Below are 18214 nucleotides of genomic sequence, written 5' to 3'. Positions count from 1 at the left end.
TCTTAACTGCTGAGCCGATGCTCCGGTCCTCAGTGTCTTTCCACTGACCCTACAACTCGCTGATACGGCTAACCAGTCCCGGGGTCCCCTGGTGCCTGCCTCTCAGCAGCAGGAGTACAGGTACCCACCAGGGCACCCAGCTTTTTGCATAGGTGTCGCAGAGCTGAACACAGATCTTCATCCTTCCCCCAGGAGCTCTCCCTTGAGACCTGTGTGGGTTGTTATAACATTAATCTGGTCCTCCCCACGACCCTTCAAAGGCAGTATTTATTACACATGAAGAAACTGAGTCTTGGTGGTGTGACAAAAGCTGCCAGTCTCACAGAACCAAGAAAGGACAGTGCTGAGTTGGAACCCCGTCTGAGTCTCAGGCTCTAAACTCCGGCCCAGGACAAGCAGCACAGAACAGGAGCCTAGCCTCCTGAGTCCCGCCCGCATAACGTCAGCTTTAGTAATAGACGTTGTGATTTTCTGGCCAGCTGCCCCCACCACGGTGACCTAAACAATGGAGGTGCTGTCGCGTCCACTTTCAGGAGACAACGACAAGGTCCAGAAAGGGGAAGCAAAGCTTGTCCTGGGCCCTGCAGTGCGTAAGAAGTACTAGCCTCACACCCAGGGGACCCTGACAGTGGAGCCCGTGCCTCAGCCCACTGTGCTATAGGGCCTTTCCTCACGAATGGCACTAGCCTGCCGGCACCCATACGTGGAGCAGGGAAAGGAGAACCAGCAAGCCCGCTCTCCTCGCTGGCGTACAGGAGAGAGCTTTTAACAGGCCCAGGGCGGCCTACCCTCTTCTGCCATATGGCCCAACCAAGCTCAACTGGTATCACACACATGCGCACACACGAGCACCCACACCCACACAGGAATGCACACAGAGAGCAGTCGCGGGGGTGGCACGTTCTCTCATGGGCCCCTTGTCCTGTAGCTCCTGTAACAAGGACCCAGGAGCCCACTCAAAGGGGGACATAGGCAGTACTCCCCATGAGCAAGGGCTCCGCCCTGAAGCTGCAGAGACAATTAGAGAGAAAAAAACGGGGACATTCCCCCCACTGGGGTATCTTGTGTGCTCTATGCTGGTTGCTGCATTTCCTTCATCTAAAAGCTCTAGAATTTCAAATAAAAAAGATACAATGAAAGCAGCAGCAGGATAAATAGCCACAGTGATCCGAGCTGAAGCCCCGCAAGCTTTATTCATAGCTTCAGAAGAATTCTGAAGGCTCCTAGTAGCAGCTGCAGCACAAAGCTTCACACTTTAATTCTAAGGCTGCCAGAAATAGGTCCGTCAGGCCCGAAATATCACCGCATTCCATTACTCTTAACTGTGCATTACCGTCATGCCTTCATTACCAGCTGGGGGTGGGGGGAGCTCTCCAGACCCACCCAGGGAAGCAGTCAGGAGCTGCGGCTTGTGGAGAAGGGCAGGGTGTTGAGTAGGGGCTAGCAGAGGAGGCCCAGCTAGCAGACGGCAGTTTAGGCTGAGGCCACCTTAGAAGAGGCTGACGTCTCTGACAGAGGGCTGAAGACACACAGCACTGCTGGGGTGGCCGCCTGGACAGGACAGCGGCTACAGGACAAATGAGGCCCAGGGCCTGGTGCCTAGCACAAAGTAGGATTCAATCAAAGGCAAATTAGGCTTCAGGGCCCCAGGAAATCTCAGGCCCAGGGTAGAGTCTTGGAGGGAGATGCCTGCTCCAGGTTTGGAAAGTTTAGAACCTGAAGCAATCTGCATGTTTATAATAAACGGACACTGGGGCAGTTCTGAATAATTCAGTAGGTACTGTGATCTCCCTGTGGGACAAAGGAAACGGGGCTGGCTCATGGCAGGCCTGCCACTGCTGCCTGGCTCTATGAAAGGGCGTGACAGATGGACCAATGCTGGCCACCACCCAGTCACGCTTCGCGTGCTGATTGGTTTTCAAAGGAGGACAGGGTTTGTGAATGGGGCCAGCTTGTTGCTTGCCACTTTCAAATGGATGTTACTGGTCGTGTGGCCAGTCAGGCTCCTTCGTGAATGTTTATCACTCGTGGGTGGTGAGCAAGCCAGAGGTGGCTCTTCCCTTCCCCTGTCAAGCTGGAGCTGAGGTGGGGGTGGGGGGAGGGAGCCATCCAGCTCTTTCTCTCTGCTGGTGGCTTTAACCCTTCCTCAGACCTCCCTGGCTCTGCTCTAGCTCTGCAATCAGCTGGATTAAGTTCTGGTGCACATAAATTTTAAATGTTAAGACAAGCTGGAAGTTTCTCTTTCTGTCACAAAAAGAAACCCAAGATCACCAGTACACAGCTAGTACTTTGTCACTTCTGCACCATCAGAAACCTTAGCCCCTGGAATATCACTCTTGGCCCAACATGGCCGCTCAAGCTCCAACGTCATATCCACACTCTAGACATCAACAAAACAAAGGAGATGGGACAAACATGCCCAAGCTGCTACCTGCCATTGAGATTCCCCCAACGCTTAAGAGACAGCAGCTTAGGCAGGTCCATGGTGGCGCCCGCCTGTGATCCCAGCACAGGCAGAGGCAGGTGAATCCAGGACAGCCAGGGCCACACAGAGAAATTCTGTTGAGACAAAGAGAGACAGAGACAGAGACAGACAGACAGAGACTGAGAGCTGCAAGAAGGGTAGGAAAATGTGATGTTGGTTTTCTCCGACCATATGGTGTCTGGGGAGAGGAGGCAGTTCTCCTGGTTCTCTTCCATTGCCCCACACTGTCCGAGGGTCTCTTGTTCCAGATGATCATTTTCTTGACAGGACAAGGAGGGTAGACACAATGCCCTGCTGTGAAATGAGCCCCTGCCCATCGCAAAAGTTTGAGGTTCCCTTGTTGGCTATCCCCTCCTGAAGTGCAGTCCTTCTGTGCCCACACCTCCCATGGTCCTTCGGCAAAACCCGGTGGGGACTTGGTGCTGACGCCTGCTCCTGCTTCTGCCGCTGCAGCTAAGCAGGAACCAGTCCTTCATCTCTCCCAGGAGGCTCTACTGGCATTAAGCTAAGAGCTGGCCTTTCTGCATGGGCTCCTTAGGCTTTTGTTCCAGATCTCTTCCTAGCTGCCGAGCTGCCCACACAGGTGTCTGTGGCCTTTGGACCCCTCCCCTATCAGACAGAGGATAGGGCCTCCAGGTAACTGTTTCTGCATCCAGAGCTCTAGCTGGGCTTGAAATGCCTTCGGATGGCATCATGAGCCGGCTCGTCTCCTAAGCTCCCAGGGCTCCCAGCCGAATCCCATGCCTTTCCCTGTCTCTGTACAGGTTAGAGGGTACTGGCTTCTGCTCTGGCTTCCGCAGCCGCATTGATCCAGTGCCTTCTCTTGATTCCCTAGGACAGGCCTGTGCCTCCTCCTCTATTTTCAGCCCTAGTCATTCCCAGATGCCTCTTCTACCCATGCCCACTTCCCACCCCCACCAAGACCAAAGGAATCACAAAGCCAGCAGTTTCCAGGCTATACTTCTCCCTCACTACCCGGGACCGACCCCCTTTGGAGGTGAAGTCAGGGCCGACAGCCCAGCTGCTCCACTAATTCCCATACCCACTCAAGACGCTCTTTTGGGTGGTGGAGGAAGACAACACCACCATTTCCACTTCCCCTTTGGTCTCTTTTCTTCTCCAGGCAAACAAAACTTTGAAATCACTAAACTCCCTTCAGCCTTCCCCCTACACTCCCTGAAGTCTGCCCCACACCCAGCCCCACTGCTCTGGCCCAGGTCCCACGGTTCCTTACCTAGATTTGTATCCAAATGCCCGCCAACTGCCACCAGTCTCCAGTCCACACCCACAGGACTGCCCAAAGGGCCAGACTAAGAATTCTGTTGGCTGTCAGCGGCTTCCGGCTGCCCCTGGCCACTCTTCTCTTCCTCACTGTGGCACTGCTCCCCTCAGCCCTGCTTCTCCCACGGTGCTCGCAAAGGCCCTTGCACCTTGCGCCTGCTATTGATTCTGCCAGGAGAGCCTTTCTCCATTATCTTTCCAATCCGCACCCTTCAAGTCCTGTCTCAGCATGACCTCATCTGGGACGCTTTCCTCATGGCCCTCAGTGTCCTGCAGCAGGCGCTGTCTTTGAGCTGCCCGCCTCACACGTGTTCTGTCTGCTCCAATAGGGCACATCCCACACGGCACACACTCACGCGTTCTCTTCACCTGTCGCTCTCTCTAGAACGCACACTCCAGAGAGCAGGGACCCTAATTGCACATCTCTGCTATGAGCTGAACTGCCTTTCATTCCTTTCCAGTTTCAAGGCTAACTCCTTTGGGAGCCGTGATCACACAGAAACTGTCCCCCTGAGGACTTGGGGGACAAAAGATGATTCTAGGATCTAGAAAAGGAGGAATGAAGCTGAGAGGGGTGGGGTGGGGTTCACTCATGAAGATCAAGGAATGGGGGTCCCAAAAAAGGAGCCCAGATGAGTCAAGTTAAGCAGAAGTGCTGATCAGCCAGAACAGTATCTCCATTCTCTCTCAGATGTGTGTGTATTTGGAGGGAGGGGATGAGCAGGCAGGACTTGGTGTAGGCCTTGGGAAGCTGGATGTGCACCAGGTGCTCTCACAGCTAGCATCCCTCTATAGCACTGGTAGAAAATCCTGGATTCAAGGTGCTTCCTAGGCCTCAGAACAGGGAGCTCAGTCAGTGCCAAGGATGCTGCTGTTTCCTGCCTCATCCCCAGGGATAACGCTCCACACAAGGAGAGTGGGTTACACAGCGAACAGGCTTAAAGCCCTAAAGCACAGTGGTATCTCCGAGTGGATCCTGAAACACGGGGACATGGAGGAGCAAATAGGAACTCCAAATGACACCTGCATTTTGGTTAGGAGTGTTGTAGCAATGCCAGTTCCTGTGTTCTGACAAACGGACCGTGTCCCGGGTGGGATGTTACCCCTGGGGAAAGTAGCTTAAAAGCTTGCATAAACTCTGTATACTATTTTTGCTGCAAAATCTAAACTTCACTCACCAAAATGAAAGGTTTGGATATAGTTCTGTTGGTAGGTGCTTGCTTAGTGCATGTGGAGCCCCGGGTTTGTTCCCAGCACACAGAAAACCCAGTGTGGTAATGCGGCCCGTCATCCTGGCACAGACTGGAGGTGCAGGTCAGAGGGCAGCGGTGGCACACACACTTAATCCCAGCACTCAGGAGGCAGCTTCTGAGTTTGAGGCCAGCCTGGGCTCCAGAAGGGGTTCAAGGACAGCCAGGGATATACAGAGAAAACCAGTCTTGAGAAGCCTAAGTAAATAAATAGGTCAAAAGCAAGAAGGAGAGTATGATCTAATTCTTTTCTTTTTAAAATATTTGTTTTTAAAAGGCAGGTGCAGCAGTGCACATCTGTAATCCCAGCACTCTGGGAGGCAAAAAAAAAAAAAAATTGTATATGCATGTGTGTTTGCCTGAGTGTGTACTGTGCCACATGCATGCCTGGTGCCGAGGCCCAGAGCGGGTGTTAGATCCCAGGGACTGGAGTTAGCAAAGGTAACCCACCGTGTGGACACTAAGAACCAAGCCCAGGTCCTCTGTAAGAGCAGCAAGCACAGTAAAACTCAGGGCATCTCTCCAGGCCGTGAATGGAATTCTTGGGAGTGTAAAGATCAGTGCATGTTCGTCCGCTCAGCGTTAGGTACCAAGCGCTGTTCTCAGGGCCTCCAAAACAGCACTGTCCCAGCCAAATCCCTGCCTTTCTGGAGCTTAGGCGTGGTGGGTCTTGATTGTAGCAGTTCATCTAAGCCAGCCCAACCCGACGACACCATACCATACATAGCCCAGCTCCTGGAACCAACGGTAAGAGGCGGCTCCAGAGCTTGAATAGTTGCTGAGTTTCCAGGGATCTGTGGGTGAGAGGGGCTCATTTGTAAAGAAAGCCAAGCAACTAGAAACCAATGCTCTTCAAGAGATAGGCCGAAGTTCCCATGGTCATGAGGGCATGCTCAAAGGGTGACAGGGTTGCGGTCATGTGACTGGAATCAAAACCAAAGCATGGACTGGCAGCCCCCTTCTGGCATGACTGTGAGCCACCCTCTGTTGGTTGTCAAAGAGAACTGGAGTAGAAAATTGAGACAAACAAACATTTGGGGCTCACCCAGCACCCCAGCAAGGGCTAGCTTTGGCCTGACAGTCAATTGAGAGCAACCCCAAGGTCAAGGTCAGGGTCAGACCCACATACCAACTTGCCTGGGCAGCCATCCTGCCAAAGGCACAGGAAAGGGAGAACCTCATCGTCCTCCCCACCCCCTACCCACAGTCCCCAAAAGCACACAAACTCTGTGTCCTGGCATACAAGCAGGCTGTGGCTCAGGAGAGCTTGGTGGCTGCACTTTTCGGACCGCACTGACACCCCAGCACCAAAAACCAAAGCAGTATCCTGAGAGGAGCCCAGTACAAGTCTAGCCTGGCCTCAGCCTTGGGAGGAAAAGTTGCTCAACAGTGAGGAATGCAGAGTCAAAGCTGAGACCAGAGGAAAAAGCTCGGGACATGACAACGCAGCCTCGAGGGGCCTGGCTGGGGACTGCAGCCCTCCTCAGTTAATGGCAGCTCCCAGCTCCCGGAGGAGGACCATAGGCCGCAGGCGTGCTGAGCCACAGCTTGAGGCGCCCCTGCTCGAGGACTCTGGACCCAGGCAGGAACCTCAGCTCCACGGCAGCCGATTGCTGTGGCTTCCAGCTAACCATTTATCTCTTGCACCTAGAGTGTTTTAAACATAGTAGGTGCACAATAAACCACTTTGAGTGACCTAATGGTTCTCAAGGGCCTCAGTTTCTTCCTGTGTATGGGAAGGGTTTGATCTCTGGGCGCCTAGGAACTCTGAAATTATGGGGCGCTGCAATTAAATCCATGTTGTGAGGCTGTGGTGTTGCTTTTACTTTCTCAGGGACATTTTTAGTGCTACTCTTTATGATGTGCCAGCAGTGAATTTCACACCAGATGGATTTTTTTTTTTTTTTTTTTTTTTTTAATAAGAAAGAAGACAAAGGAGGGAGAAGACTATTTTCCAACTGGCAGTGCTGACAGCATTTTGGAAGAAAATCCAGAGAGGCAAGGATGATCTGTTTTAGCTTGGTTCTTCCTCTTTCTGCAACTCTGCTTCTCTAGCGTTCACCAGAAAAAGGGTGGGTGGGTGGTCATACTGGAGCTTTTTATGGGTGAGGCCCAGGGACCTTCATCATCCCAGGGAGCTCCACCCGAGCCCTGTCCTCTGTCAGAGAGCTCTGAGCAAGCAGGATTCTGGCTAACGCTGGCTCTGGTGCTCATTGCCTCAACAGACACTTGGCAAACTAAAGGCTGGAGCTCTCTGTCTGGGGAGCAGTCAAGAAAAGCAGCCAGCATGCAAGTGTGTCTTCTGGAATTCCTCCCTCTCATGGCGGGGAGCAGGGCTTGGTCTTTGCTCAGAATGGCCCCTAGCTCAGTTATTAATTTGTTGTAGCACCGAGAAGGGAAATTCCTAGAACAAGTAATTTGGCAGTGCATGCGGCGGGTGGATGAAAGATGCAGCAGTCTGTTCTGGTTCCATTAGATCCTGGCTCTAGCCCCTATGGGTTATCTGAGTAGGAGGAGAGAGTTTTACCTCTGTCTTACTTAGGGTTGCTGTTGCTGGGATGAAACAGCACGACCGACCTAAAGCATGTCGGGAAGGAAAGAGTCTATTTTGCTTACAATTCCACACCACTTCATCACTGAAAAAAGTCAGGGTGGAAACCTGGAAGCCAGAGCCAATGCGGAGGCACAGAAGGGTGCTGCGCACAGCTGTTTGGCTTGTTTACAGTCACACCGGGTTCGTCTGTGACTGTCATGACAGAGAGCATGGGGACAGGCAGGCATGACACTGGAGCGGCAGCTAAGAGCTTACATCCTGACATCGGGTAGAGAGAACATGACTGGGCCTGGTGTGAGCTTTTGAAACCTCAAAGCCCAGAGCTGCTGCTTCTCCAACAAGGCCATGCCTCCTAATCCTTCCTAAACATAGTCTACTAATTGGGAACCAAACATTCAAACATGTGAACCTATGGGCTCTATCCTTCGCCAACCACCACAGTCCCTAGCACCTCCACTGTAAACTGGAACAATTAAAAATCCCATCCCAGGGCTAGGTGCGGTGGCATGCACCTTTAATCTCAGCATTCAGGAGGCAGAGGCAGGAGGGTTTCTGTTGCAGAAAATAAAAGGTATCGGTCTAGTAATGTTTATTATCAGCCCTACAATTTTTTTAAAGATTTATTTATCTAGCGTATGAGTGCTCTATCTGCATGTACACCTGCACACCAGAAGAGACATCAGACCCCAGTATAGATGGTCATGAGCCACCATGTGGTTGCTGAGAATTGAACTCAGGACCTCTGGAAGAGTAGACAGTGCTCTTAACCACTGAGCCATCTCTCCAGCCCTAGCCCTACAATTATTATGGTGGTATATTTAACCTACTATCACAATCAAGGGAAGACACAGCCACCTGACGGATTTTAGAATAGCCTCATCTTACCTGGGGCAAGACAGGTATTAACCATCTAAACTACCTTTACCTCCCAGCCCCACCCAGGCAACCTCCCATGCATAATTCCATAAATCCTTGCTTATTCTTCATCTAAGACAGTTCCTCCACCCACCAATCGGTCATGTGCTACTCTCCATCTAACCCAGGGTGGCTCTCTCCTGCATCCCTCCTCCTCTTTCTGTTTCTCTCTCCCATGACCCTCTTGTCCTCAAAGCCCTTGAACCTTGCCCACACCCAGCCCAGTCTGCCTTACCAAGGTTTTGTCCCTTTAATCAGCCAATCGGGAACAGTTATAATCTTCATTTTGAGGTGTGTGAATGTCTGCCCACTTAGGCAGCAACCAGATCTTGGGGGCTAATACTTAACATCAGAATACATAGCACCAGACCAACCCCCAATAGGTCTCTGTGAGTTGAAGGCCAACCTGGTCTACAGAGTAAGTTCTAGGACAGCCAGAGATACACAGACAAACCCTGTCTGGGGTGGGATCCCACCACAGAAAAGTGTTATTCGAATTGAATGAGATCATACAAGTGTTGGCAGTCTACACCTTCAGTGGAGGGCACAAGAAAGTCCGTCAACGTGTTCCCGTTCACCTGCAGGAAACCCAGAATCTGGGCCTTGCATTGGGAAGATCCAAACTGTCTGACACTGATGATGCCCACTGAGACACTGCTTTGAGGACAAAGGTCCTGCCTAACTGGGCAGCTGACTGGTCCCCACATCCCTAGGAGAATGGAGGAAAGACACCCAGGATGAGCAGGAACCACACGCAGGCTTTCATGCCACCAGAGGGACCTGGCAGAAGGGAGTTGTGGGTGGGGCGGGAAGGGTGCTGTTGGCTGGCCGGCGGGTTGTACCGACACAGTGGAGAGCAGCACACAGGCAGCACGTGGGCCACCGCGGCTCACAGCTCAGAAATCTGTACCCTGGGACAGGTATGACCCAGGATAACGCTGAACTGCTGAGCCCCTGCCTCCACCTCTTAAGTGCTGGGGTTACGAGTGGTTTCCACCACACACGAGGGACAAAGTGTCATCTGTTCCTAGTGTAGTGTCATGGGATCTTAACTAGAAGACTCAGTGTGTGTGTGTGTGTGTGTGTGTGTGTGTGTGATGTGTGTGTGATGTGTGTGTATGTGGTATGTGTAGTGTGTCTGTGTGCTGTGTGTATGTCTATGTGGTGTGTGTATGATGTGTGTGTATATATGTCTGTGTGTGGTGCATGTGTGTGTGGTGTGTGGTGTGTGTGCGTGCGTGCGTGTGATAGCATCTCAGAGTCACAGGATGACTTGCAGGGGTCAGCCCTCTCTGCCGTGTGGGCTTTGGAGCTGGAACTCCATCTATCTGGCTTGGCAGAGCTCACTGTTGCCCTGAGCTGAGCCGGTTCATCAGCCCGAGAAACTTCTCGAAGCCAGCTCCTTCCTTTCTGTCACGGTGCTTACACCATGCAAACACCAGCCCAGGAAAGCCCTCAGAAGTGCTGTGGATGGGAAGTAGAGAGCAGCAGCTGGTGCTTGGGGCCCAGAGGCAGGTCCCTGTTGACTGCAAGTACCTTCCCTTTTTCACGCAGGCTCCTCCTCCCCTACTCAAACTTCAGGCGTTGCAGCCTCTAGAAAGTTCCTGATACCTAGGATCCCAGCTTGATCTACCACGGGGAGGTGATGTTTCACAAGGCCTGGGGCCCAGCCTCTCCTGTTGCTACCACTCTTGGCCTGCCTGGAGCCTCTGTGGCAGACCCCTCTGCATCTTTTCCCCTTCCTTGAAGGGCTACTGGACTCCAGCTGCCCTAGGTAGGACAGAGCCAGCTGCTTCCTGAAATGTCTTCTGCAGTCTCTGTGTGGTTCCTCGTGGGCTAGCCACTTCCATCCTCTGTGTCTCCTTAGAGGGATTTTCTCACAACCACCTATCAAAATTAATCACCCAGGGCTGGGGCTCTGCCTCAGTTGGTGGAGCACTTTGCATTCACAAAGCCCTGGGTTTGATCCCAAGCGTGGAATAAAACTGGAGGTGGTGTCCTGTGCCTGTAATTTCAGCGCCCAGGAGGCAGGGGCTAAATCATACCCAACTTCATAGCAAGTTTGGAGCCAGCCTCCTGTTTCAAAACCAAGCTAGCAAATTAACATGGGAAATTGTGTCAGGAAGATCAAGTGTTCAAGGCCAGCCCGAGCTACATAGCAAAATCCTGTCTGAAATGAAATAGAATGAAAAAGGAAGGAAAGAAAGGAGAGGAATTATTAAACAAATAAATAGGCTACCTTCTAAATTTACCTCCCATCCTATTACCCTGTTTATTTCACGTTCATGCTCACCATTGAATGTTCCTCAGTGTTCTGTATCACTGTATAGTGGCCTCTTTCATCACTGAGTGTGACTGTATCCTAGCCTCCCCCACCCCCACCCCCGTGTCTGCATAGCAGTGTTTGCTTACTGAGTAACACCTTCTTCCCCGGGTTAGTCCCCTTCACTCTAGCATTTGCGGACTGTTCTCTTCCAGATGCAGTGAGACTCAAACATGGGGACTTCCTGAAGAGCTGTTTAAAGATTAGTTAGAGTGTCAGGAAATCCAGTGATACCCAGCATAATCAGGGGACTTCCTGTGTCCCTAATCCCAGGCAATATTCATACAGGAGCTGTAAAGCCAGAGAAAGGGGTGTGGGACCAAAAACTGAAGGCTAGCATCTTGAACCAGATCACCAGTCCCCAATACACACCAATACACACCAATACACACCAATACGCACACAGCCTGTTGCTCACATCCCAGCCCTAGGACTCTGGCAAGTGTATGTGTGTAGATGGGAGTGGGGGAAGGTTTGCAAGCGAATGAACACATATGCATGTGTGTGCACGTATGTGTGTGTGCACATATGTGTGTGTACATGTTTGTATGTATACGTGTGTGCATGCTTTGTGTCTCAGGATGAAACCCAGGACCTTGAGCATGTTGGGTCTTCTGAGAAAAGCAAACAGAGCCAGAGAAAAATGTCTCCTGCCACTGCTAACGGGGCTTTCCAGGAGAGTCCCCAGCGCTGAGCTGCTGGGCCATGAACCTGCATGGATAGCTTCCACCTGGCTCTAGGTCTCCCCCTCAGAGATTAATGGGCAGCAAGGAAATGCCAGACTGCTTAGGAGAGTCTTCTACATGCTAGAAATGGGAAACAGAAAACGTGAAATCAAAGGGAACAGGGACAATGACCAAAGGAAAAAAATTCAAAGTCATAGCCTTAGAGAGAGAGAAAAAAATTCATGTATTCAAAGAACATGAAACCATTTTTAAAGAGAAAGAAAAATATAGCCAGAGAGTATAAAAACACTCAATAAAATTTAAAAGAAAAGAAGAAAGGTTATAACAATATATTGAGTCAATAGATTAAGGTATTACACAGAAACTGTGTCCCAGGAAACAGAACAAAGACACAGTAAGCAAAAGAGAGAAAGAAAATTAGAGGATCCATCTAAAGAATCCAGGATCCAAATAACGTGTTAGAGGGCAGGGAATGGTGGTCTATTCCTATACTTCCAGCACTGAAGAGTGGGCTCTGGAAGGGGTGGAGCCTGATGTCACCTTTGACTGGAGAGCTCACAAGGTGCCCTTTCTTTCTTTCTCTTTTTTCTTTTCTTTTCTTTCTTTTCTTTTTCTTTCTTTCTTTTTTTTTTTTTTACAGACAGGGTCTCTGCATGTAGCCCTGGCTGTCCTGGAGTTTGCAAAGTTCTGCCTGCCTCTGCCTCCAGAGTGCTGGGATTAAAGATGTGTGCTAAATCCTCCAACCTGAGACCCTGTTTTGAAAAACAAAAGAAGAAACAGAGGACCAATAAAATAGCTCACAGGGGGGAAAAAAAACTTAAAAGAAAAGGGGACTAAGCCAGGCACAGTGGCCCAGGCCTGTAATCCCAGAGGCAAAAAGATCTGTGAATTTGAGGCTGGCCTGGTCTACAGAGCAAGTTCCAGGACAAGACAGAGATAAAAAAAAAAAGGAAGGAAGAAAGAAAAAGGGGGACTAAAAGGAGGTGAATTGATGAATTCAAAGTCTCAAAAATAAGGAAATATTAAGTACTTCTCAACTGCTAGAAGCTGAAAAATAAAGGTGCAATATCCTCAAAATTCTGAAGGAAAGTAATTTTCAACTTAAAATTCCTTACCCAGCCAAAACTATCAATCAAGTACAAGACTGAAATTTTAAATATGCAAAAATAATATTTTAATATTTAAAATATGCAAAAATCTTATATAAAAAATGTTACCTCTTAGGCAGTCTTTCTTTGGGAGCTACAGGAGGATCTGCTTGGTTAAAACAAGCAAGAAAAAAAACAATACTGAGTCCAGGAGAGAGGAGGTAGCTCAGTACAGAGAGACTTTGCCTGACACTGAGGCCTTTCCTCCATGGCAGGAGGGAAGGAGAACACGGAATCCTTCACAGCTGGCAATGAGACCTCTACAAAGCACCTCAGACCTACTAAGCACATCCAGGAAAAAAAAAAAAAAGGTTAGGATGGAGTATCCCAGGACAATGTCTGTGAGGGGGGAAAACATGATATAATTCTGACAGCTTTGGCCACATACGAGGTTGTACCGAGGGCGTTTTGCAGAGCTGTTGAAGGATTGGGAAGACAGAGCCAGAGAGTCAAAGAAGCCAAGCAAATGCAAAATGAGATATTGGACCAAAAAAAAATTAAAATTAAAACAGTTGTAATAGAAATGAGACGTAAACAGAGCAAACAAGAAGTCACATCAGAAAGGAAATGTACCCAGAACTTGCCTCAAGAGCCAACAATATTTACAAAGTTGACATGCAGTTATGATGAAGTCACACAGGGGACGACAGAGAGAAAGAAGCCAGCAGAGATCCAAAGCCCCCTCTACCAAAACAAGAAGGGAACAGACTGAAGAGACGAATCCAGAACGGCAGTACATATATTATTCAGAAACAGGGAAGGAAACAGCAGAAGCAGCAGCTAAGAAATGAAAGGGGTGGTCCCCAGCGACTAGAATCAGGGTTGGGAGGAAAGCCAGGAGGATCTCTGATCCTGTCGGAAGCCTTTTGGCACGATTTGACTTTTAAAGCTGTGAGCATGCTATTTTGATAAGATAAACATTAACTTTGTAAAGCAGTTCCACTGCTGACGTCACAGCCTCCCTGCCACATGCCTGCAGAACTCGGCGGAGCTGGGAGGGCAGGGGTGTCCCCATGATCCTCCAGGGTGGGCTTATCCCCCTTTCTCAGTGCAGTTTCTCAGTCCTCCTGTTCAGCGGCCGCGCTCGGCTGGCTGCTGAATTTGAGCTCCCACACCTCTGAGCTTCTCCATCTTCGCCATTCCCCCTGCCTGCAGCCCCAAGACCCAGCTGAGGACTCTGGTTTCTCTTTCTTGCCTCGAGCAGTATTTCCTTCCCAGCCATCGCTTTTTCTCTAGCCTCTTCTCCCTTTCCCGCCGGCAGCTGCAGCCTTAGCACGCAGGCTAGTAATTACCCTCAATTTACATCTGCCACTGAACTCTAGGTGTCAAAGGGCAAGATCTCTTCGAGGCCTGGTGCAAGGTGGAGTCCTGGATGAATGAGTGTTGTCATTTCACATTCGAGTGAGTGAATCAATGATTCTGGAAGAAATCACCGCCCCCATCACGGAGTTGGAGAGTTCTGGTAGCTCCTCTGCATTCCACCGTAGACCTCCCTCCTTCCGGGGATCAATGTCCCTCCGAGGCAAGCTGGCCGTAGGCTACGCTCAGCTCCCAAGCCATTCCTGTCTAGCCTCAACCCTGGATGGAAACCAGGGCCCCTTCCTGTGACCAGGGTCAACTCTAGGGCAGGGTTTTTCTTGTCTTGTTTTGTTGTTGTTGTTGTTTCTGTGTTTAAACTAGCGATAGTTGCTTGGGAGTATCCGTCTGCCCCTTTGGAAGGAAACGGATCGACCCTCCCAGTTTCCTGGTCCCCTGCTTTTGGAGGCCTCCGACCAGGCTTCACAGAGATTTAGACTTCGCTTGACAAGGATAGATCTTGGCCAACTTCGCTGAGCATCTGGCTTTAAACACTTCTCACTTCCCTGCCCACTTTGCAGGCCAGGGGCCTGGATTTCAGACCTTCCGTAGGCGAGCAGACCACTGCTGGGGTGCAGAGGTTTACAGGTGTTTAGCGCCCTCAAGGAGGGTAAAGAATCAATTTGCCTCCCTCGGCGCGCCAGAGGCTAAGCCAAAGCTAGCCCCTGGGAGGTCGGGGGAGAGGGGCCAGAATCTGCATCACCGTGGGCGCCAAGGCCGCCTGCTAGGTCAGGGGCGTCCTGCCTTCCCACCCCCATTGCACCACGTGACCTCAAAGAGCCGCCCTGGCTTTGGAATGCAGCGACCTGAGCAGTGTTCCCAGAGAGGCCAGCGAGCAGCAGGGAGGGTGGGGGAGGCGCGCCTGGTTGGGAGGGGGTGGAGTGGGGCGCAGAAGAGGCCCCTGCTATCCCTTTCCCGACTCCCAAGCCAAGAGCAGCTGGGGAGAGGGAAGTTTGATTTGGTCCAGGGAACCTGTAAATACTGGACTCTGGGAAACTTGATCTGCCTCAGTGGCTTCCTTATTTAGGATCAGGCTAGGTCCCCCTTGCTAGGGGCCCAGCTCACGTGGCCTCCCGGAACCTAGGAGAGGGAGGAGGAGCCTTTGCTCCTGAAGGGTGCAGGTCAGCGGAGGGGAGTTGCGTTCAGCGGCCCCTCATTGGGTCCGCCATTTAGCGCACGCTATTCCCGCCGGCCCCTGCTGGGACGGCATGCCTGCCCTGCCCCGGCCTTCCCCAGCCTACGTGCCCTTTCTGAATGCTTGGGCAAGGCCGTCAGTTGGCTTGAGTCTAGATAGAAAAGTGCGATGTAGATCTGATTCTGGCGCTGCTGGCACCGCCCAGGTTGCAGGCAGGGTGGTGGCACGCTCAGTTCCGGGGCTCTGGCGTTTTCTGGTCCTGGGTGGGAAAGCAGGCGCCGTGATTCAGTGCTCAGGGGAAGCACGATGAGAGGGAGCTCAGAAAAGAGAACCCTGAGTGTAGGCGGCTGTGGGCTGGTCACCGAAGTCACACGGGGACCTGGGAGGATTAGAGGAACCTTATCTAAAGTGAGGCAGTACCACCAAGAGGGCATCCAGACACGAATTCCCGCGCTACAGTGTGGAGGCACAGGGGTGTTAACAGGCACAGGGAGCGCAACCCCAGATCCAAGGCCTTCCTCACAGTGGTAAAAGTAGGCAATGGCGGGATGGGAGGGGGAAAAGATGTGAGGCTCTTGTATACCCAGTCAGGCCTTTGAGCTTCATCCTGAAGGCCTTGGGAGAGCTGCGGCAGCATTCCAAAGCTGCTGCAGCCAGCCTGGTGACAGGACAGCAGTGTGAACGGAATGGAAAGGGAGAACCCCCTCACTCATGTTCAGGACTAGTGCACTGTTGGTGACAGGAGGACTCGCTGTGACTTCAGGTCTCTATGTGAGAGGCCGGGGCTCTCTGGTCCGTGATTCAGACCACCCCCTCCCCCAATTTGACCAGGGGCTGGGTCTCCAGCATCTTGCAGAGTGCATCATCCACAATCAGAAGGCCATGGGCAGTTTCCCAGTCAGCCCTACAGAGAAGCTGTGCTCCCTCCAGCAGCTCCTCCCTCCTACCCGGTGTCTGCTGCGCTGAACCTCAGTCGCAGCCACTGCTCTCCCTCCTCTTGCCACCTCGGCAGGCACAAACCTTATGACAGGAGGACACCACGCTGTGCAAACCTGGTGTTGTGAACTCACCAACAATTCAGACTGGAGATTTAGGAACAACCAGAAGACGACAAATCAACAACAACAAAACTCCAGACTGTGGACAATGGCCAGCCCTGCTGACACACGAGAAGCAAGTGGATCTTTGTAAGTTTGAGGTCAGCCAGGGCTGCCTAGTGAGACCTTGTCTCAGAAAACAAAAACAAACAAAAACCTTAAACCCGCCAACCAATCAATAAATAACACATAACAAAAATGGGGCTAAGATCTAGGCCAGTTGGTAGAGTGAATGTGTGTACTCCCTAGCCCCACAGAAACTGGATGTGTCTCCCAGAACTTGGGAGATGGAGGCAGAAGGATCAAGGTCATCCATGGCGAGGAAGATGGCTTATGTCCAGTGCTCAGATAAAAGTTAAATGAAGTGGTGTGCTGGCAGGGAGAGGGGGAGCAGAGATTCTCATCTTGAGCTCACTGGCCACCAGCCTAGCCGAACTGATTTGATCCAAATTCAATACAAGACCCTGTCTCAGAAAACAAGGTAACTGAGGGATTGAGAAAGACCTGGCTGCCCCGTGCTCACATACAATGTGTACACACTAAAAGATACAAACACATATACATGGCGTTCAAAGTCATCTTGGGCTACCGTTGTTTCTGGACAACGTGTGACCCTGCCTCAAAAAAAAATTATTTTTAAAATACATTTCTGGGCTGGAGAGATGATGTGACGGTTAAGAACACTTGGCTGCTCTTCCAGAGGTCCTGAATTCAGTTCCTAGCAACTACATGGCGGCTCAGTGCTCTGAGTGTTCAGGCATGCAGACAAAGAGCTTGTACACATACATAAGGAAATCTTTACAATAAATAAATAAAAGCCATTTCGCCGACTTCAGAGAGGACCGCGAATGTCTCTTGGCCTTCCCTGTGCTTGCTTTTGTAGAAGGGCATGGTAAGCATGCGGGGCAGAGGAAGCTCTTCCAGCCCTCCCAGCTCTGCAGTCTTGGCTCTGGAGCACCCACAGGACCTCGGTCCCCACGAAGACAAGGCAGCCACGCCATGGAAGTGCTCCCTGTCCCGCTGAGCAGTACCGGGGGACCTGCTGCTCATCCTCCAGGCTGCCTCTCAACATGCCAGCTACAATGAGTGGCACGGGCAGGTGACCTGGAGTCAACAGGTTCCTTCTTGAGAGAGCATTTGGGCCTGGAGAGTCGGCTTCACTTGTCACTTTTGGGTGTGGGGGGTGGGTATTCTGCCTCCATGTATGCCTGTGCACATGCAGTAGTGCCCTGGAGATCAGAGGGGCCCACTGGACCCTGGAACTGGAGTTACGGATAGTCATAAGCCCACATAGGTGTGTTGGGAATCAAACCCTGGTCCTCTGCAAGAACAAATGCTCTTAGCTGCTGAGGTATTGATCCGCCCCCACCTATCACACCTGTCAGTCCTGTAAATTAAAGCTACCCCCTGGGCATCTGGTCTAGAGTTTAGGGAGAAGAGTATTTGTAAATCCGTTAGAGAAAAGTCAGAGAGGCCCTGCCTCTCACCTCCCTCAGCATCCTGCCCTAAAAGAGAGGCCCATTATTGAAAGCCTGGAGAGCTTTCTGGAGTGGAGATACACACGAACAGGAGGAGCCCAAACTTCCTCTGTCTAGGCTAAGGGTCTCCAGGGAGGCTGCCCGTATCTGTCCAGACTCTACGGGCAGAAGAGTCCTACTGGGCAGACCTTCCCTCATCTGCCTCCTCCTCTCTCTCTCCCCACTCCCTACTCATCCCTGTTGTGTTCACACCCTGTCTGTCTCTCCCCACCACCACTAGCTACACACAAATTTTCCTTGACTTCAGAACAAGCTTCTTCCTTTACAGCTTTCAGAGATGTCTAGAGCTCTACTCGTGGCATACATGTGATGTGTGATAAATCAGGACATCGTTCATAAGCACCTTTAGAAAGGAAATGGAAGCCACGGAGACATACCTGTGACGCCAGGACTCATGATAATGAGAATCACTGTAGGTTCAAGGACAACCTCAGCTATGTGGCAAC

Source organism: Meriones unguiculatus, chromosome 17, assembly GCF_030254825.1.
Source record: "Meriones unguiculatus strain TT.TT164.6M chromosome 17, Bangor_MerUng_6.1, whole genome shotgun sequence".
Lineage (NCBI taxonomy): Eukaryota > Metazoa > Chordata > Mammalia > Rodentia > Muridae > Meriones > Meriones unguiculatus.
The sequence above is the reverse complement of the archived record's forward strand: the minus strand, read 5'-3'. Positions refer to the sequence as shown.